This window comes from Meles meles, chromosome 7 (genome assembly GCF_922984935.1).
Source record: "Meles meles chromosome 7, mMelMel3.1 paternal haplotype, whole genome shotgun sequence".
In the NCBI taxonomy this organism is placed as follows: Eukaryota; Metazoa; Chordata; class Mammalia; order Carnivora; family Mustelidae; genus Meles; species Meles meles.
In genome coordinates this window covers 119,997,552-120,019,176 of record NC_060072.1, presented here as the reverse complement: position 1 = coordinate 120,019,176, position 21,625 = coordinate 119,997,552, and the positions used below count along the sequence as shown (strand labels likewise).

The 21,625-nt window shown below is 37.2% G+C and overlaps 1 protein-coding gene across 5 annotated transcripts in view; it reads right to left on the bottom strand.

Moving 5' to 3' along the window:
- ZNF438 (zinc finger protein 438) overlaps positions 1 to 21,625 on the bottom strand; it is a 180,810-nt gene that overhangs the window by 95,300 nt on the left and 63,885 nt on the right. For 4 of the 5 annotated variants that reach the window (XM_046010548.1, XM_046010549.1, XM_046010546.1 and 1 more), the window contains one exon: positions 10,966 to 11,043. The exons of the other annotated variant lie outside the window; for it this stretch is intronic. The gene's annotated coding sequence lies outside the window, so the exon portion shown is untranslated. The remainder of the gene's footprint in view (positions 1 to 10,965; positions 11,044 to 21,625) is intronic. 5 annotated transcript variants of the gene reach the window in all.

Sequence of the window (21,625 nt, the reverse complement as noted above, 5' to 3'; positions counted from 1 at the left end):
ACATAACGTGATGGTGGTAAGAATAAGTCCAAAAAGTCTTTCACAAAGATCACTGAACTGACTGCCAAGAGGCCATGATTTTCTTCTAACCTTCACTATTAGCTGTGTGACCCTGGATAAATCATGATTTCTCAGGACTTCAGTTCCTTCACTTAGAACGTGAGTAAGAGGATGCCTTCCAGCTCTAATAATTCTAATTTAAAGTTCCTGACCTCACCGAGCCAAAAGAACTACAAAAATCCTCTATAAAATGTCATTACCTAGAGAATACATAATAAACTAGTTGGTGTGGTTTTATAGCAAAAGCAACTCAGCACAATTCTAAAAAGTTATATTGGCAAGAAAAATCCTGGCACTCTTTCATCTCTTGATTTTTCTATATTATTTTGGTTTCATTATAGGACATTAAGGAATAAAATAGAACTTTTTTTTAAAACTGGAAAAGACAATTAACTTCCATTTCATTAGGCTTTAGAAACTAATCCAAAAAAAAGCACCTAAAAATTTCAATTCTTTTATAGTACATACAGACTAAAAGTTAGAATATTTTAAAAACAAAAATGCAATTTGAAGTACTTTTAATCTAAAGATACCATAACAAAATATGTTACATAGTCAACAATAATATTTGTTGAATCCTAAAAATATTATTTTTTCAAATAATTAAAATTTTGAAAATATATCTGCTAAATTTCAACTTTTGATTGCCCCTTCTAATTTTCTTTTTTTTTAAGATATTATTTATTTATTTGACAGAGATCACAAGTAGGCAGAGAAGCAGGCAGGAGGAAGCAGGCTCCCCGCTGAGCAGGGAGCCCGATGCGGGGCTCAATCCCAGGACCCTGGGATCATGACCTGAGCTGAAGGCAGAGGCTTAACCCACTGAGCCACCCAGGCACCCCACCCCTTCTAATTTTCAAAAGAAAATTCCATTCAGGACTTTGTCTTCCTCATTGAGAGAAGACAAAAACTAATATTCTATATGATACTTTGTTACTCATAATTATATATATATATATATATATATATATATATACCAAACATTTTAAGAGAGTAAGGCCCAAACTTTGTCACTTGAAATCACTAGATGATGGCACAAAGGAAAAATGGCAAATATTTTGCAAGTCCTGCTATCACATACCCTAGTATTATCAGTAACTTTCTAACTCAATCACAGTTATTAATTGTTACTGATTATACAATTATGGATAGAGGTTGGACTACTATATAAAACAAGAAACATGAACTCCGTTGTATCTGGAAAAAAGTTCATACTCATACTCTTGGGTGAATTAGTGAATCAAAAAAAGAAAAACAAGAGTAAGGACCATGAACATGCCTCAAATCTCTGAAAGGAAAATTTACAGGTATACATCAGATTATACAAAAATTTCAGTAAGTCTAAATGATGGAAAGTTATAAGTGAAATATTTTTTAAAAACCATTTAAGAGAACTATTTAGAGATATTTGACAACAACTCTCAGGTAAAGAAAGACCTGCTTTTGTTATAATAAAAATTACCCCTTAATATATTTCACAGAATGCCTGGGTGGCTCAGTTAAGTGTCTGACTCATGATTTTGGCTCAGGTCATGATTTTCGGGGGAGTGGGGGCGGTCTGCTTGAGATTCTCTCTCCCTCTCCCCCACTATTCTCTCTCTCTCAAATAAATAAATAAATCTTTAAAAAAATTTTTCACAAATTTAGGTTTCCATAGCAGCACTGATGTTGAGAAGTCTCCTGTTTGGTTTTATTCAAAACACTTTGCATGTGACAATTTTTTTTTTCTTCTCTGGAAACTTTCAGGTTTATCTTTCCTTCTGTTCTAGAAAACAGTCTTCTATTATTTCTTGAATGATTCTCTCCCATTTTCTCTTGCATCAGTGAGCTGCTATTGGACCTGCTGAGTTGCGCCGCTAATGATTTCTCCCTCAAATTTAGCTTTCAACAGCTCAGTGAGTTTCTTTCAGCCTTTAGATTTCTAATTTTTGAGAGTTATTTCCTGTTTTTTACTTTTCTTTTTAATTCTCCTTTTTTAAAAAAGACTATTTTCTGTGTAAAATCTTTTCACATTTTCAAAGACAATAATTATGGTTTCATATTTTCTACTAGGTCATAGTATTAAACACTTTGTGTTCACATTTATGAGAATTACTGATGTCATCTACTTCTTATCAAAGAAAGAGCTGGAATTTTTATTTCCCGTTTCTTTTGTTTTGGATAGATATTTTAATAGGAGAAGGCAGAAAGTTCTTTATATGCCATCTTAAGAGCAAAAGTACAGTTTTTAAGTTAGTTCACACATACCATTTGTAATGGTTGAATTTACTACAGTTTTAGTCTGCTCAGCACACATTCCCATATCCCTTCTTCTCATTCCTTTGGAGAAAGCCTCTCTCACACCCTTATCCCAGAGGGACCCTCAGTCACTGGACAACGCACCTCTGTTGCAGCACTGGTGAACATGCCCTAAGCTGGTCCACCAGAATACTCCATTCCCTGGGCCACAGTGATTATTCATCACACATGTGGCCAGAGCTGTTCCGTATCTTCTCTGAGGCTGATAGCTGGATGGGTGGCCCAACAAGTTCTCTTCCTGTTGGCATTGCTAAGCCAGGAAGACAACAGTCTCAAGGTGCTGGTGGTCATTTTACTGATCATATGCCTGTCTGCATAATGATGAATAAAGAAACCAGCAGAGCTGAAAAAGGGTCCAGATGAGATCATCTGAGTTCCTGGCTGCAACCATGCCTGAAGCCAGATGCACCTCTGGAAACCATAGTCATATAAATAATTAAGTTCCTTTTATTTTCATAAGCTGGCTTGAGCTGGCTTTCTTTCACTTACAACCGAACAAATCCTGATGAATTCATCATTTCATCAAAATGTTCCAAATTACTAACACTTGAACTATAAAACACTACTTCTTTGCCAAAAATTAAATAGCCCAACTTTTTATTAAAGCAAAATCACAATCATAAATAACATACACATACGTCTCTTTTATTTGCGTTTTCTCGGTAACAGTATCTTTGAGAATGAGGAATATATACTCTGATAAGATATGTAAGATATTACATATCTTATAGCCACTGACCTACAGAATAATTTTCTTCCAGGTACTTCAGAAAGTCTTGTCATTTCTTAAAACCCTCTCTATCAGAGCTCTCAGGTTTTAATAAAACTCAAGTTGCATGGTTATCTTACCTAAAGGCTATGTGGAAAAAGAAAATAATAGATCTCAAAATACTCATTCCCTTAGGAGGAAAAATTTGGTTTACATTCAAAAAATTATTCAGCCTCAATCTCTGATCCAGGGACTAGGAACAAGGATATTTTCAACCCAAGTATTTGTGGGAAGGAGGTAGACAGTAATAACATGCTTCCAAGGAGATAGGTAGGAATGCTTAGAAGTCATGTGTTCCTTGGACGCACTCCCTGGAGTAACTTTCTTCTTATTATGTAAAGGCCATATGCTCGCCAATCCAATGGTCAATGTCTAAGCTTCTGGGTTTGAAGATCTTGCCTGGGTCTTTATTGGTTTCAAGAACATTTACAGGCCAGGCAGATTATCTCAAAGAAGGAAGAAGCTGAGGAATTTTAATGTATTACATTCCTTTATCTGCACTAAAAAGTATATCCTTTTAAAATTCTAGTGTCTCGGGCGTCTGCGTGGCTCAGGTCATGATCCCAGACTTCCAGGATCTCGTCCTGCATCGGGCTCCCAGCTCCTTGGGGAGTCTGCTTCTCCCTCTGACCTTCTCCTCTCTCATGCTCTCTCTCACTCATTCTCTCTCAAATAAATAAATAAAATCTTTTTTAAAAAAATTCTAAGTGTCTCTCACTTCTCTTTTTTGATTGGTTCAAGTATTTTTTTTCATGCATCATTTCTATACTGTTCCTCTTTCATCCATGGTTTGTTTCACAGTGCTATCATAAATAACGGATTTCTGGCATTGATATTCTTTGTATGCAAAGAAATCATATATGAATAAGAACTAATAATTAATGATAATAATAGTTCAGTTTATTGAGCACTTAGGATGTGCCATGCACTGTTCTAAATGATTTCCACATATTAAGTTATTCTGTTCTCATTTCAACCCTATGTGGTAGGTACCATGATCCTTCCTCACTTTATAGATGAGAGCATGGAGACACTGAGATGGGTAAGCCTATCCAAGAGCACACAGAAAGTAAGTTGTAAATAGGAAAACGGGCATTCTGTCTCAAGGATCTCTGTTCTTAAACTATTACTCTGCACCATCCAAAGAAATCCATCCTATTATGGATTGAATTGTGTCCCACAAAATGTTATGTTGAAGTATTAACCTCTTGTACCTGTGAATGTAACCTTATTTGGAAATAGGGTCTATGTAGATGTAATTAGGTTAATATGATCTTATACTGGCTTAGGGTGGGTGCCAATGCAATATGACTACTGTCCTTACAAGAAGAGGAAAACCTGGACACAGAGGAAAGACATCCATGAGATGATGGGGTGGGCGGAGATTGGGGTTATGCTGCCATGACCTAAGGAATGTACCAAAAGCTAGAACAGGCAGGAGGGAGCATCTCCTAGAGGTCTCTGAGGGAGCATGGCCCTGCCAACACCTTGATTGCAGATTTCTGGCCTCTAGAGCAGTGAGAGGATATATTTCTGTTGATTACAGCTACCTAGTTTATGGTACTTTGTCATGACAGCCCTAGGAAACTAACACACTGTCTTTCACTTATACTGAAATATACCATCCTGTCAACCTGTTATTTCCAATTTTCATATAGATGGCAGAATTAGTACCGTTTAACTTTCTTCTTAATTTTATGTAAAGAAAATCAACTGCCAGGAGTGGGGCCGTGAGAATGGGAAAGTAAAGCCTCCCATCTAGTTCAAGCAGCTGCTTTTTCACTCTAGCGGACTACCGTCACATGGAAAGGTAGGACTAAAGTTGACAGGTCTCCAGTTTGCATGAGAACCCAGAAATGTGGATTTGTACATTAAATCAGTCAACAACAAGTTAAACTGGTGACTAGTTAAAATAACACTAGTTAATAACGAATTCACATTTAAAACAAATACTGGGTAAACATGGCACATCTGCAGACCAAATCTGACCACAATCTCTGCTTTGCATGTTTGCTTGACTTTCTGTGTCCACTCTCTCTTTCACTCCCCTTGACTAGGCCCTAACTGGGGTCATCCAGCCACCAGATCTAGGATGCAGGCACAGCATGGGTACATGAGAAGCCATGTGGAAGTCAGCACCCTAGAACTAGGGAACCCTCTTCAAGATACAGAATGTGGCAGATGTGGAAGAGTTCTCCACACTTCTGAATACAAGACAGAATGGGTACATTCCTCTGGATCTGGATCTGGAGTCTAACACTACTCCTCTATTTTGTCAGTTGGTCTTCCAAAGGCTTTCCTTTCTTTTTCTTCTTCCTTCTTCTTCTTCTTTTTTTTTTTTTTTTTTTTTTTTTTGGTCTTTGTTAGTCTGATGTATAAGAGACTTAGAGCTTTAGCGGGTACAGGTTTTGGGTAAGCCTAGGACATGACCTTGGTACTTCCAGGCTCCTGGCCATTTCGTTCATAGTGCTGTATTTATACTTTAATGAGTACCCTAAATTTCTTATCTCTCACATGTACACTTGAAAGAAGTGCTGAGTGGGCTGTAATAGCTCATAGTTGCCTTTCAGTATTCACCATCCTATAACCTATGAAAGTTGTCCAGAAATCTGGAAACATTTTTGAAAAGAAGTTCTGTGAAATCAGTTTCATAAAATGTGACTTTACTACTCAGGCTTACTTGGCGGGGGGGGGGAAACAACACCTTCCAAAATAGAAAGAATTTTTCTGATAATGTCAACATCCACTCTAGCCCAGTAAGTCTATTACTATGTGGTAGCCTGAGACTCTTCTGAGTCCTCATTGGCTACGAATCTGTCCTCATTCAGTATCTACTGGAGCTCAGACCTATTTGATGTGGTACAGAAACTACTGATTACTGCTGGTGAGAGAAAATAAGTACCTGACAGGTTGCCAGGACTCTCTCTGCTACATTAAGATATTAAAGTCAGTGATGCAGTTTGGCAACTGTGGTGTTTGGGGCCTGCAAAATCGACAAACATTATTTTGGAAAGTCTGCAGAGCGTGTTAAGAAGTGAAATACCACAAAATCCGTCCAAGTTCATCTCATTTAATGGTTTGGGTTTTTTAAGTTTATTTTTTGCTTGAATTAAAAATATCTCAATCTTCCTTTCCAAACCTGTAAAGTCATACTGAAAGTCACTAACAGGTTTCTCACAAAACCTCAAAGGGTCAGTAAAGCCGGTTTTGCCTCCCCATGGCAGATGAAGAAACTGAAGTTGAAAGCCTTAAGTAACTTGTTCAGGGTGGTCGTGATGGAAGGAGAAGCTTGCACGCACAGTGCCTGACGCTGAGTTTGGTGCCCTTTCCCACAAATAAGGCATGCAGGATTGGAAGACCAGGCTGCTGAGCCATTAGGATAGCCAGAGCTGTGATCAAAACTGCACTTAACTTGTGATGTGAGAGAAACTGTTCAAGCCTCTGTAGATTGGAAGCTTCTCACTTGTAAAGGGGAGTTAAAATTATAAAATACATGCAAACTCCATGGCACTGAGTGGGCACTTAACCAATGTCCATCCCCTTCCCTCACTTCCTCCGACAAGATCCCTTAGATCTAGGCAGACCACCCATTCTCTGGTTAAACACTTGAATGATTAGTGAAAACCTAAGCAGCCATAGAAAAGTAACTCAAGGGGCGCCTGGGTGGCGCAGTCGTTAAGCATCTGCCTTCGGCTCAGGTCATGATACCAGGTCCTGGGATCGAGGCCCGCATCGGGAGGCTCGAGGCTGAGCGGGAAGCCTGCTTCTCTCTCTCCTGCTCCCCCTGCTTGTGTTCCCTCTCTCCCTGTGTCTCTCTCTGTCAAATAAATAAATAAATCTTAAAAAAATGAAAGAAAGAAAAGTAACTCAAGACACTGATGACACAACAATAAATTCACTGTCACGGGCAAAGACCACAGGAGAAGTTGTTGTCACAGAACAGCCAGAAGAGTGGTTAAAAAAAAAAAAATCCACGATGTGGAGTCTTTTCTTAAAGGAAACAGGTCCCATCAAAACGTCATACCTTGAACTTATTCTCTGCCATGTAATAAATATGGCTCGTTGTTTCCAAACACAAAGTATTCAAAACATCTCCAAGAGGTATGAAATGCTTTCAACCCATGGCATTGAGACTCCCAAAAGCTGTCAGATCCCACGGCAGCCAGGAGTAACAGTCCTCAGGATCATGTGGCTTGTCGGTGCCACAAAAGAACTGCAATGCTGACTCCTTTACATCTCCGGTCTGCTGGCTCACTCAGGTGAGGATGAAGTAGGGGGCATGCAGGACCGACACTAGGAGGGTATGGGCCTGGATAAGAACCACTAATTGTGGATGTGGGCAGCCCAGAAACATAAGCTCAGAGCTGCTAAGGTCAGGAGGTATTCACAGGCCTACCTACTACCACAAAAATTAAGCAATTAGCAAATCTGATGCTAAAAATATTAAAATGCATAACATGATTTAGAATGTTTCTTCAAATTTCAACTTAATGCTAGGGAATTATGTGCCAATATCTGTCTTATATTTGTGACTTCAGCTTTTGGCACAATCCTGCAGAACTGGGGTTGTGTTATTGCATATGTGGGTGGTTATTAAATGTTTTATAATGATTATGCTAAAGGTCATATTCCTCATCCACATAACTTCACTTACTATTATGAGTTAGATGTGTACATGAGTAGACAATGGTCTCCTTCCATTAAATGCAAACTGGCTGAAATTACTGTTTAAGTTGCCAGGTTGTAAGAGCGAAGAGATCAAATTAATGAGGGTGAAGTTGTATAATCAGTTTATAAAACAAATCATGCCGAGGTCAAGGCTGACATCGCCAACTCCCACTCATCTAAGTACCCTTAAAAATGTGACCTTCTCTGTTTTCCCTGCCACTACTGCTCTAATTCAAGCTGTTTCTTATTTCTTTTCCATTCAAATGCAGTTGGTGAATCATTTATCTTGGCAAACTTGAATTCCATCATGTCACTGGGCTCAGAAGCCTCTGAGGGCTTCCCACTGCTTGACACACAAAGGCCCAACTCCTCAGCAAGGCATTCATGGCCTACTAAACTTGGCCTATCCTTCTAATGGAGTGGTTCTCAACCCTTAGGGGAACTTTGAAAGATAAACAGGTTTACATCTTGTGTCCCAGAAATTCTATTTTTTAGTCCTGGGGTAAGATCCAGGAACCTGTATTTTTAAAAATATCTCTAGATGACTTTTATTCACTGCCAGTGTTGAACCACTGGTGTAATTTTACCACCTATTATTTCACCCAACACAAAGGAACTTTCTGTTCCAGCCAGTAATGCTGATTTGTTTGTTTGTATCTCTAGTTCTCCATTCATGCTGCTAATCCAACCTGGAATGTCAGTTCCTCTCCTAGCCCTTTATTTAAATTTAAATCTTTACCATTCCTCTAAGATTAACTGAATTCCCACCACCATCTTTACAACCATTGTGAATCATAATAATATTGCCATTCTGATAACCCCAAGAGTGTTTGTTACCTTAATGAAGTACTTTATGGCAATTAATAACACACTGTTTGTACTGTGAGTGCTTTTTTTTATTTTTCATACTTCACTCCCTGTATTCCTGGCTCCTGGAGGGAAAGTAAACTTTTCATGATAACTTTGGTTCTCATTCCCTAGCCCCTTGCACCTATGAAAGCATTAAACATAAAGCAGACATTCACTCATGTGCTCAAAGCTTATGATGACTAAGCAAATTAAAGTCTCTAAAATTTATGATGTGTATTCTTAAAGCCTGACAACGTAAGTTATCAACCTTCAGGATTGTTTATGCACACACTGATGAGTTTTTCATGGGAAGCATCAGTATTCCCATGCAGAAATGAGAATCTCTTGTCCATAAAACCTGATATGATGGCAAACACAGGGTTGGTTGATCCCTGATAAACATGTTCCTCCTATAGACAGAAGTATTTTCCATATTTATATATTTAATTCTCGTAAGTTCACCGGAAAGGAAGAAGTAGTAAAACAGTTCTAATCCGCCAATACATGACTTAGAGTGACCCATTCATGTGATAAAACTGTTGAAGACTCAGGATAGAATCAGGATAGCTGATGACTATCCTTATCTACTGCAAGAGGACCACAAGAGCAAGTGTTCCCTTGCCCTCACTTTAGAAGACATGAGAGTACCAGTAACCTACAGTAAATGTCTCTTATGCAAATACTGAAAACCAAAAACAACTGGCCGGAGAGCATCCAATATGCCGAACCACTGGCAGAGGTCCAACTCAGGCTTTCCTATTGCTCCAGCTGGCCAGAAAGGTACTGTTCTGCTTCTATGGCACAGGAGATGTGATTTCACTCTCAGAGCTACAATTTCTCTACAAAACGGTGCCATGCATGATGACTTCCTGTAGTTCAAGTAGCACTGGTACTTATGAGTTAAATAGTCTTGGGAGGACTTGCTGAGAACCGAACCACTATTTATAACATCGTTTTTATAGGAAAATGTCTTCTGCATTCCGAACAACAGAATTAGGTATGAACTTTTGGAATCCAGTTTATTTCACAGATTAAGAACTGACTGCATCTTGTTAATTACACTATGGTTAGTATTTTCCTAGGATAAAATGGCAGCGTGGAGGCTTGCCAGAAGTGTGTACGAGGAATGAAAAGCTGCCATGAATATGGACCATATGTGACTATAAGGATGAAAGACAGAAAGGATGATGAAAAAAAAATCCAGGCACATTACTAATTTATTAAGCAAGTATTTACTGAGCACTATTGAGGCTATGCTGAATGCTGGGAGAGACCAAAATTACTCAGACAAGAAGTTTGACTCTATAGTCCTTACAACCTAATATATGAGATAAGTAAACACAAATAATAAAGCTGCCTGGTAAAATGTGCTATGATAGTGATAAAAACAAAATACTGGATAAAGTCAGCAGAGAGAGCTAGTGGTTTAGCTGGAGCAATCAGGGAAAGCTCCACAGATGAGTGCGCACCTGGGCTGAGCCTTCAGGGTTTGCACAAGATTTCAACAAGCACAGTGAGGGCGAAGAAGAGAACATCACAGAAAAAAACAAGAAATATAGAACACATTAAGTCACGGAGGCATGAAAAATGATGAGAATTCAGAGAAGAGGAAAGAGTCCAGTTGGCTAAGATGAGGCATATTTTTAGGAACTGGGTAGAGGGCTTTGGAATACCAGGCAATAAAACATGGAATTTATCCAGTGGTGAGTGTGGAGCCATTAAAGTATTTTAAAAGTATTAGAGTTCTATATGCTGATCTATCTAGCAGTGGAATACAGGATAGAGGAAGAGTAAATGGAGACAGAAGACCATTAGAGGTAATTATATTAGTTGAAGGTGGTTAAGATGACCTTTCAAAGCTAAGTTTTTGATTAAAGGTTCAAGTACTAGCTCATTACTAAGTATCTCCCTCCAATAATCACAAACATATAAATCATTTAGAAAAGCCATACAAAGCCTCAAAAAACTGAAAAACATAATATTAGCTATAATTGAAAAACCACCTTTAAAAATATTAAGTTTGGCATATCATCAGGACCTGATGACTAGACTTAACGCAAAATAAAGGAGGATTCTGAGGTGTTAATCACATTTTAAAAATAATACCAAGAGTTTAAACATTACATTTTTAATAAGCATATGAAACTTACTAAGAAATCATCTTTCTACTATTTTCCAAGACCAATGATGCAATATATAATGTGACTCCAAGATATTCTAAGAAATCTGAGAGTTGAGAAAGTGTCAAAGGTACTGGGCTTAATTCTTTACATGTTAAATCAATCTTAAGCTGGCATTAAAATGGATACGAGCAGACTTACTTGAAGTGATGTGACTTAGAAAGTATATTCAAAACTTCAAATTTTCAGTACTGGATGAAACACAGCATTCATCTTTATCTGAAAAAAATGTAATGGAAGTAATGAAATTGAAAGAATTGATAGGTAGCTTATAGAAGCCAATTATATGATTACACCTTAAAGACCATAAAAGAGTTATATATAAAGTCCTATAAAACTGACATTACTTAGACTATGTATAATTTAAGAATGTAAGACAAAAATCTCAAGCTATGCCCAAAGACTTCTAAAATAGGAGATATAATATATTCCTTTCATATATTTTTATGTCAATTTCCTCAAAATTCTGAAAAATATATTATTAGATATTCAAGCCTGATTCACACTGAATTCTTTCATTTAGTCAATAATCAAACCCTCTTCAGTTCTAATATCATGAAGAGCAGGGAAAGATGAAGTGCGTAAGAGAGTTTCTGTCCTCAAGAAACCCACACACTATAGAAGGAGACAAACACGAAAAACTCCATATCAAGGCAGATAATACTAAGTGGTACAAGGTATATGGGATTGTGGAGAAGGTTAATTACTACAGGGAATATGTGGGAAGGTTGTGTTATGGACTGAATTGTAGCTTGGAAGTTCACGTAGTAACTCCTTAATCTCCAGTACCTCAGACATGACTTATTTGTTTCTTTCCCTTGTTATTTTTTTTCACTTTTTTAAAAAATTTCTTTTCAGCGTAACAGTATTCATTGTTTTTGCACCACACCCAGTGCTCCATGGAATACGTGCCCTCCCTATTACCCACCACCTGGTTCCCCAACCTCCCACCCCCCGCCCCTTCAAAACCCTCAGGTTGTTTTTCATAGTCCATAGTCTCTCATGGTTCATCTCCCCTTCCAATTTCCCTCAACTCCCTTCTCCTCTTCATCTCCCCATGTCCTCCATGTTATTTGTTATGCTGCACAAATAAGTGAAACCATATGATACTTGACTCTCTCTGCTTGACTTATTTCACTCAGCATAATCTCTTCCAGTCCCGCCCATGTTGCTACAAAAGTTGGGTATTCATCCTTTCTGATGGAGGCATAATACTCCATCGTGTATATGGACCACATCTTCCTTATCCATTCGTCCGTTGAAGGGAATCTTGGTTCTTTCCACAGTTTGGTGACCGTGGCCATTGCTGCTATAAACATTGGGGTACAGATGGCTCTTCTTTTCACTACATCTGTATCTTTGGGGTAAATACCCAGCAGTGCAATTGCAGGGTCATAGGGAAGCTCTATTTTTAATTTCTTGAGGAATCTCCATACTGTTCTCTAAAGTGGCTGCACCAACTTGCATTCCCACCAACAGTGTAAGAGGGTAGACATGACTTATTTGAAGACAGGGCTCTTAGGAAGGTAATTAAGTTAAAATCGGGCTGTTAAAGTGGGTCCTAATACAATCTGACTGGTGTCTTATAAGAAGAGATTAGGACACACAGAGAGGCACCAAGGATGTGCACACACAGCAGAAAGACCATGTGAGGACACAGCAAGAAGATGCTCAGCTACCAGCCAAGAGAAAAGCCTCAGAAGAAATCAAACCTGTGGACACCTGGGATCTTGGATGTCTAGTTTCTAAAACATCAAATAAATTTCTGTTGAGTCATCCAGTCTGTAGTTTTTTGTTTTGCCTAACATACTCTGTAAAGGTAATAATTAGATAAAGGTAAGGGTTGGAAACAACATTCTAAGAAACAAAAATTACTTTCGGCATACGGACCAACATGTACAGTGTGAAATAAATCACTATACTTCCATAATATGAGTATAGCTTGGGGACAAGGAAGAGAAAAGTGAGAATGGGGGTGGAGGGGAGGAGAGAGGGAGGAAAAGATAGGGACCAATAGGCCAACAGATAGGTAAGGATTAGAATTCGGAGTTCAGGTCATATTGTAAAAGGGGCTGAATACTGCATTCAGTATATGAGATTTTATTTTAGACATAAAAGGAACCATCAGTGGTTTTTCAGTAGAAAACATGTTTGAATTTGTATTTTTGGAATGATGGCTCTAGTTTTGGAATACGAGTTACTATGAAAAGATCCCCAAGGCAGTGAGACCTGTTTTGCTACTGCCACAGTCAAAATAAGAAACCAGGGCAATTGTAATGGAAATAAAAAGTTAAAAATTCACTGAAGGTGTGCTTGAAAATGAAAACCAGAATAACCATTTCATCACTTATGCATGACTGAGAACTGGAATAACTACCACCATTCAGTTATAGTTACAAACGCACAGTGTCTTGGCCCTCAACAGGCCTTTCTTTTCAATCACAACCGTACGTCATGTGTATCAACTATTACCTTAAAAAAATCAACCAATCCAAAGACTTGCCCCACGTCTAATATCTGACCCTAGAACTTCAGAGCTCAACCTATAATCAGTAAAAACCCTAAACTCATTTCCTCAAAGGAGGCACCACTTCAGAATCATCTGTGTGGTCTCTACTGCTACAGCAAGTCAATAAAACAGTGTATTTATTTGAGAAGGTGTATTTATTTGAGAAGGGGGTTTCCACAAAATATGGATGTCCATCAGTGAAGTCGAGGAAGAAGAGAAAAAGGAGGGAGAGCCCTCTCCTACCTTTTAAGGGCAAAAGGAAAATTAAGCACTTAACAGTCACTGATGACCTTAGAAAGAAATTTCAAGAAGGCAATAGAAGAAAGCAAAACCTCCAGTAAGGACTGAAGAGAAAGGAGAAGTGATATTAACTAGCAAATTTTATTCTTCTAAGAAGGCTGGCATAGTTTGAATGTGAAGGTGAATCTTTAACAACGATGTTTGCTGGGGCACTTGTGTGGCTCAGTGGATTAAGCCTCTGCCTTTGGTTCAGGTCATGATCCCAGGGTCCTGAAATCTAGCCCTGAATCGGGCTCTCTGCTCAGCAGGTAGCTTGCTTCCCCTTCTCTCTCTGCCTATTTGTGATCTTTCTCTCTCTCTCTCAATGTTAAATAAATAAATAAAATCTTTAAAAAAGAAAACAAGGATTTTTGCTGTTGTTACTGTTTGTTTTTTTCCCATTTTTAATGTTAGTAGAAGAAGGACATGGAGAGGAAGAGTGTCAAATACAAGAGAAAAAGGGAATAAAACTCTGGTAGAGGTAGCCATGTTAAAGAGAGAAAACAGTTTCTTCCCTATGATTAGAAATGGGTGAAATCCATTTTCAAGGATGGGTGATAAATATAAAGAAAAATTATTGTGTATAAGGGGGTAAAGTTGAGGTAGTTAAGATCCAATGGCAAGACCATCTAATAACATAGAGAGGTTGAAAGAGGGAGGGGAGGAAGGATAAAAACAGAGACAGTATATGAATGAAGGAATATTAGAATTTAAGAATTTAAGAGAGAAAAAAATTGCTAGAGGAGTAAGGAAAAGAGAGGGCTTTCAGTATTTGAGATCTATGAAATCTTCTGGTTGAAAGAGCTGAGCAAGTTAAAAAGTAATGAGTTCTGAGTATCAGAAATCAAAAGCATGAATTAAGAACAGATTATAAATCACATAGTGTGGGGTGGAGAGGACAGTTCCAGGTCTGATGCTGACATAACTGAGGAAGTTGGAGCTATGTCCTCTAAATCAACCAATACCAAGACTTAGAAAGGGAAGGTGGCAGTGTTAAGAGAGAAGGAACTGATGCACAAAGGTTGCACACTAATCACTGAATTGACAGTGGACAGCAAAGGAACACATCAACTGTCCTTTAAATCTAAAATTAGATCCACTGAGGAGCACCTGAGTCAGTCAGTTAAGCGTCTGCCTTCAGCTCAGGTAATGATTCCAGGGTCCTACAATCGAGACGCATGTCGGGCTCCCTGCTCAGCAGGAAATCTGCTTCTCCCTCTCCCTCTGCCCCTCATCCCACTCATGCTCACTTTCTCATGTTCTTTCATAAATAAATAAAATCTTAAAAAAAATTTTTAAATAAATTTAGATCTATCGATAGGTGACTAGATAAAGACGATGTACTACACACACACACACACACACACACACACACACACACACACACACACAGTGGAATATTACTCAGGCATAAAAAATTAAATGTTGCCACTGAATGGATCTAGAGGTTATTGCTAAGTGAAATAAGCCAACGAGATAAAGACAAATACCATATGATTTCACTCACAGGCGGAATTTAAGAACAAAACAAACAGAAAAAAGGAGACAAGTTGGGGTGCCTGGGTGGCTCAGTCATTTAAGTATCTGACTCTTGGTCTCTGCTCAGGTCTTGATCTCAGGGTCCTAAGTTCAAGCCCAGTGTTGGACTCCATGCTGGGTGTGGAGAAAAGGGAAACGGAGGGGAGGGGAAGGAAAAGAAAAGTAAAGGGAGAGGAGGGGAGAGATGAGGAGGGCAAAGAAAGGAAAGGAAGGGAAAACAAAAGGAAAAATGAGACAAGCAAATAAAACAAAACAAAAAAACCAAAAAACCAGACTCTAAAATATAGAGAACAAACAGATAGTTACCAGATGGGAGGTGGGGGAGGAATGAGTGGTGAAATAGATAAAGTGGATTAAGAGAAGACACATCTTGATGAATACTGAGTAATGTATGGAAGTGCTGGATCATATTGTACACCTGGAATTAATTTAACACTGTATATAAAATATCTAGAATTAGAAAAATTCAATACATTTTCTTCAGATGGCCATGCAAAAAAAAAAAAAACAAAAAACGAAAAAACAAACAAACAAAAAAACAAAAAAACAAAACAAATGGGAGACTGTCCACAAAAGCCAAGTTTAAACTTCTAGGGAGTACGGGGAAGAAGAGTTCTAGGGAAAGATCAAAGTTATAAAACTTTGTTCAAAATAGAGCAGAGGGTCCAGATGACATGAGGAACTGGAAGTAGGCCAGTAGTGGAACTGTGGGTTCCATGAGAATAAGACAGGTCTGATTCCTTGGAAAAAAGAACAAGATTAAGAGTAGGGCTTCACCCAGGATGACTGGTGACAAAACACCACTCATTCTCTTTCTGCTTTATCTGTTTGGTGAGACAGGGTAAAAGATGGGCCACATATGTCACCAATCTCTCACTCTCTCTTAGACCTTGCCAGCCCAAAACTACATATATTCTCTTCTCATTCATATAGCAAACTCAACAGGGCAAGTCAAGTCAATCCAATTTGAATATGCAGGAAGACTCCATAGAGATCTAAGCACACTCTTTTACCCAGTTTCTCCAAAGATAAAGTTGATTTTTTTTTAAAAAGATTTTATTTATTTATTTGACAGAGAGAGATCACAAGTAGGCAGAGAGGCAAGCAGAGAGAGTGAGAGGGAAGCAGGCTCCCCGCCGAGCAGAGAGCCCGATGCGGGACTCGATCCCAGGACCCCGAGATCATGACCCGAGCCAAAGGCAGTGGCCTAAACCACTGAGCCACCCAGGCGCCCCTAAAGTTGATATTTTTTATTCTGAGCTAAGTCTACTTCTCAAAGGGTTCAGAAGTTGGAAGAAGGAATAGATGGTGTATTTAACTGGCCTACTCAAACTCCAACAAAAGGTATGTAAACTGAATAAATGGAAATCAATCTGAAGGAAATTATATGGAAAGTGAGTTTAGTGTAGAACTTGTTTCAATTCATTCCATCTAATCTTTTTTTAATTAATAAATGTTTATTATTCCATTTTATTTCCTGTTAGCTTTTTTAAAATTCCAATATAGTTAACACAGAGTGTTATATTAGATTCAGGTATACAATAGAGTTTTCTGCAGTGACTGCACCAGTTTGCTTTCTCACCAATAGTGCACAAGGGTTCCTTTTTCTACATATTATTGCCAACATGTTATTTTTTGTTTTTGATTTTAGTCATTATGGCCGGTGTGAGTTGATATCTCAAAGTAGTTCTGATGTACATTTGATAATGGGTTACGTTGAGCATGTTTTCAAGTTTCTTTTGGCCATCTGGATATCTTCTTTGGAGAAATGTCTGTTCTTGTCTTCTGCCCATTTTTTAACTGTATTACTTGTTTTTTTGGTGTTGAGTTGTATTAACAACTTTATATATTTTGGATACTTTATATATTTTGGATACTAACTCTCCAACAGTTATGACATTTGTGAATACCTCTTCCCATTCAGTGGGTTGTCTTTTAGCTTAATTGTTTCTTTCACTGTGCAGAAGCTTTTTATTTTGACATAGTCCCAATAGTTAATTTTTGTTTTTATTTCCCCTGCTTTAGGAGACATATCTGAAAAATGTTCCATAGCCAATGGAGACATCACTGCCTATGCTCTCTTCTAGGACTTTATAGTTTCAGGTCTCACTTTTAGTTCTTTCACCTATTTTGAATTTTTGTGTGTGTGTGGTGTAAGAAAATGGTCTAGTTTCATTCTTTTGCATGTAGCTGACCAGCTTTCTGAACACTATTTGTTGAAGAAATTATTTTTTAACCACTGGATATTCTTTCCTGCTTTGTTGAAGACTGACCATATAGTTGTGGGTTTATTTCTGGGTTTTCTATTCTGTTCCATTTATCAATGTGTTTATTTTTGTGCCATTACCATACTGTTTTGATAACAACACCTTTGTAATCTAACTTGAATTCTGGAATTATGATACCTTCAGCGCTTTGCTTTTCTTTTTCAAGGCTGCTTTCATTCTTCTGGGCCTTTGTGGTTCTATATAAATTTTAGTATTGTTTCTGTTAGCTTTTTGTTCAAATACCTTTGTACTTTGTTAAAGCAATTATCCTAGACATTACAAATACTTCCTTGAGTTACTACCTTTTAACCACTTCCTATACAAGACAAAAATATTGGTTTTACTCCATTTACACCTTTCTGCCCTTTGTTCTATTGTTTTATTTTATTTCTACATATGTTTTAAGCCTGAAAGACACCGTTATTGCTTTAAATAGGCAAAAATCTTTTATATTTACTCACATATTTATGCTTTCCATTTTTTCCCCAAAATTCTATGGTCCCAACTGGGATCATTTTTCTTCAGACTGAATACCTTCCTTTAGCATTATTGTACTATGGTGCTACCTGTAATAAAGTCTCCCATCTTTTGTCTAAAAATATCTTTATTTTGCCTTCATTTAAAAAATATTTTTACTGGACATAAAGTTTTTTTGGCAATATTTTTCCTTTCTGTACTTAAACTTTAAAGATGTCATTCCATTGTGTTCTAATTTTAAAAATTTCTGTAGAACGGTTTGCCATAAATCTTATCGTTGCTCTTTTGAAGTTACTGTGGTTTCTTTCCTTGGGTTATTTTAAGATTTTCAATCTGGTTTCTTCAAGTTTCATTATGTTGTACCTACGTGTGGTTTTCTTTATATTAATCTTGCCTGAGGTCCAAAAGATTTCTGTATTGCTTGACTCTGTAGATTGCTATCTTTCATCAGCTTGGAAAATCTTTGGTTATTATGTTTTCAAGTATTGTTTTTGCTTCTTTTCATCTCCTATGGCTCCAATTATATGTATATTAGATGAAATGACAGTCCATATATCTCTTATCCTATATTGTTCTTTACATTTTTTTCCCTGTGATTTAGCTTGTACATTTTCCCACTGAATGCTCTTTGAGATTACTAATTCTAGTTTATTTTTTGCTGTGTCTACTTTACTATTAAAATCAAATCTTAATGTGAATGTGACAAACATAAAACTGTAGTGGATATTATTTTTTCCCATATAGGACCCATCTTTTCCATTATTAGACAGGTAGAGTGAGGAAATGATCTCTTCAATCTAATCAGTTTACTTCTGGTATAAAATGTCTCAAATGTTAGAAGTCTGACTACTCTAAGACTACCATGCTTTTAGAAAGGTCATGCAAAGCCAGAATTCCACTTCTGCCCAGACCATATGCATGTGTAAAGATATCTTAGATCCTCTGAAGCAATTCACCCATCAGCTAAATACTATCTAGTGATCTCATTCAATGCAACATGGAACAGAAAAATCACCCAGCTAAGATCTACCTTAACTGCCAATCCACAGAATCATAAGATACATAAAACAATTATTACTTTAAATCACTAAATATTGGGGCAATTTATTATGTAATAACAGATCATCACGACAATGACTTCTGTAATTTATTTAAGTTGTTACAGGGGCCACAATGTCCTGTCACCACCTTCTACAACCCAACTGGAAGCAAAAGCCTAAACTTAGATATTATTCAGAAATAATGTACAAAGATAATTACAAGGTAAAATTATTCCTTGAAGATAAAAAAAGACAACATTCTCTGGAATATTATAAAATAAACAATTTTCCAAACATAAACTTCAACTAAGTTATTGCAATTAACATTTTCTTCTTACTAAATAAACTATTGTACATACATAATCAAGCCAAAAGATTCATGCTCAGGTTATCCTTTAGTTAATTTAACAAACGGTTATTTAGATACTTTCTTGTGATTAGAGCAAGACCAGAATTACAAATATAAAATCAAATACTGGTAGTGGTCTAAAGCAGTGATTTTAAAATATAAAATAAAGAAATACTGGTATATTAAAATAAATTATGAAATACAGAACAGGTAATAGCTGTTACTAAAGTGATAATATATACATATATACACACACCCACATAGAGACATATACATTCATGTATGTATATGTAATTGTGTAATTATGTACGTGTGCACTTAAATCTTTACTTAAATGGAGGAGTGCCCTACGCCAGTATGTTTACTACAGCATTATTACAGCTAAAAACTAGAAATAATTTAAATATAAATTAACAGGAAAATAAGGGAATAGAGAAAAGAAACAAGTCTTTAATTTTTTATTCTATATAGTCTATACTTCATATATGAATGGAATTGTTATAAATGCTTTACAACACCTATGTATCACTTTTGAAAATTTATAATGGACACCACACTATTCCAAGTTTAGTGTCTATGGCCATGTCTTCAGAGCCTGAATGATCCCTTGGTCTAAACAATGGAGAACAGCCAAAATGATTTCTCAGGGAGAATCATAACCCATTAGCACATATTTCTCCAGGCTACCCCTATTCATATACGGTAGACAGTCTATTCTGATACTTTTCCTCCTCAGGGTCCCCAGCATTCCTAAGAGGATGCCAACCATACTCTCAATCTAGCTATTAAAGCAAATGGCTCCATATCTAACCTGTAACTGAGAATTACTACACTCCAGGTACTTGCCAGGGAGTAAAATGCTAAACTTAACCATTACTCAGTTTTTACAAAAAAGCTTCTGTGGAACTGCTGCATATCTATTTGGTACACCCATTCATTATTCTAAAACCGCATGTCTGGACTAAGACATACTACCAAAGAGCAGCACTCTTGGCTTTGTCCTTTTACCACTCTCCTCCTTATTCACCCAGCATTACCATTCACCCAGTATTGAGTGAAGTGCCTTTGATGTTAAGCCACTAGACTGTACTGAAGGGAGGTTTAAGAAACAGTTCTAGAAAAGAGTCTTCAGTTATTTACTACAGGGATGCTCTTGAGGGCAGAGTTGAATATATGCTGCGTTATGAATAAAAGGATACATTTTCTTTGAGTTATAATTATTAGTTTTCTCCTAAAATGCTGATAAATGTTGTTCTTGTGAACACTAATAAAAACATCTCATCTTAGAATGGTCTCTTTAGAAAATTTAGAGTAAAATTTGTGACCCCCTCAAGGAAATATAGGGGCTTTTATGAGATGCATTGTGTGTCCTGCCTTTGGTCCATTTGTCCCATTTTTAACACCTCTATTATTTTTATAATACTAGGTACAATATACCATAAAATTCACCTGTTATAAGTATATAGTTCAATGTTTTAGTCAATTTACAGAGGTATGTAATCATCGCTAAAATCCAATCTCAAAACATTCCCTTAACTCCTCAATACCCCATTAAGTCCATATGCAGTAACCCCTGCTGCCATACCCCAAAACTCCTCTGATTAGCTCTATCTAGATATTTCATACAAGTGGAATCATACAGTTTTTAGTCTTTTAAATTTGGCATCTTTCACTTAGCATAATATTTTTGAGGTTCATCCGTATTATAGCATATATCAGTATGTTCATTTATCAATTACTGAAGAGTATTCTAATATATGGACATACCATGTTTTATTTATCCATTTATTAGTTGGACATTTGAATTGTTTCTCATTTTTGTCTATGATGAAAAAAGGTACTATGAACAATTGCAAACAAGTATTTGGGTGGATATATGTTTTCACTTCTCTTGGGTAGATTCTGAGAAGTAGAATTGCTGGGTTTTATGGTGTGATAGTTAATTTTACGTGTCAACTTGATTGGGCACAATGCCCAGATATTTGGTCAAACATTATTCTGAAGAGTGTTTCTGCATGAAATTTACATTTAAATTGGTGGACTCTGAGTAAAGCAGATTGGCCTCCATTTTGTGGGTGGGTCTCATCCAATTAGTGGGAGGCCTGAATAGAACAAAAGGCTAACCTCTCAAATGGAGAGGAAATTCCCCAGAAGACTGCCTTCACACTTCATCTGCAACTTCAGCTCTTCCTAGTTTTCCAGCAGACTAGCTTTGAACTCAAACTGCAATTATTTGTTGAGTCCCCAGCCTGCCAAGCTCCCCTATAACATTTTGGACCCACCAAACCTCCACAGTTACATGAGCTAATTCCTTAAAATAAATCTCTCCCTGTACATAGAC